General features: G+C 36.2%; 1 non-coding gene across 1 annotated transcript; it reads right to left on the minus strand.

Annotated features, from left to right (window-relative positions):
- Positions 1-707: 707 nt before the first annotated feature.
- On the minus strand, positions 708-814 carry LOC115030359. Its single transcript, XR_003835937.1, has one exon. It is a non-coding gene; the product is annotated as a U6 spliceosomal RNA (small nuclear RNA).
- Between the last annotated feature and the right edge of the window lie 392 nt (positions 815-1,206).

The following is a 1,206-nucleotide window of genomic DNA, read 5'->3' on the forward strand; positions in this document are numbered from 1 at the left end:
CATCATTGGAAAGAGAGGCCCATTGGACTTGCAAACTTTATATGCCCCAATATAGGGGAATGCCAGGGCCAAAAGAATGGGAATGGGTGGGTAGGGAATTGGGGGGCACTATGGGGGACTTTTGGGATAGCATTGGAAATGTAACTGAGGAAAATATGTAGTAAAAATATTAAAAATTAAAAAAAAATCAAATTCCTGATCATCCCATGGACGATCATTATATGGAGGTCTTCATTGTATATTAACAGGATAGACTAAATTTGTTTTCTAATAACCTTTGATTGACTTTCTTTTCTCTCTCTACCTGAGTATTTTCCTTAATTGGAATTTTAAATTTCTCCCTTAAGGTCTGTGGTCATAGTTCATATCCCTCCTTTTCTTGCTGCTCCTGTTCATCCTGTTCCTGTATTCTCTGTTCAAGATTCTGCCTCTTGATTTTTTTAATTACAAATATGTGTGAGTTAGAATCCCGAGTCTGTGATCTACCAGCAAACTGCATCCGTTGGAACACTGGTAGTTCAAGCACAATCTTCATGTTTATCTTGCAACACCAGCACACAACCGCAACTTTAGAAAGCAAAACTCAACCTTCAACAATCCAGTCTCTTGAAAAACACTAAGCATATCACCCCCATGCTACAAAGTTTGGGGAAAAAAGTGTGTCAATTCCTGCACACACACAAGACAGTGTTGCCTCCAATATCTCAAAAATTATGGAAAACTTCACAAATTTGTGTGTCATCCTTTTGCAGGGCCCATTCTAATTTTCTCTGCATCATTGCAATTTTACTTTATGTGCTGCCCAAGTGAACACCTGTAATAACTTTTAACTTATATGTAATCCTCCTGCCTCAACTCCAAACCACTTGTGAGTAAAGAATGTTCATTTTCTCTCTAAAACATAGTTATAATGTAATATTCTAAGTCAGGAGAATAAGTGTCACTCAATCAGGGCATAGCAGGACTCAGATTAATTGTGATTATTTGCCCAGGTTAAATAAAAGGAGAACTTTAGTGTGCTTGGGCTGAAGCAATCATAGCTTATTGAAGAGACATTGCTGAAATATAAAATTCCTCAATAAGCTAATTTGAATAAAAAAATCTCTATGAAAAAATAAATTTTCTTCTGTGTTCAGAGAGTGCATAGATTCTTATAAGTCATTTAAGAAAATACCTGTACTCAAGACACATAACAAAACCTTCTTA

Source organism: Mus caroli, unplaced genomic scaffold (assembly GCF_900094665.2).
Source record: "Mus caroli unplaced genomic scaffold, CAROLI_EIJ_v1.1 scaffold_10628_1, whole genome shotgun sequence".
Lineage (NCBI taxonomy): Eukaryota > Metazoa > Chordata > Mammalia > Rodentia > Muridae > Mus > Mus caroli.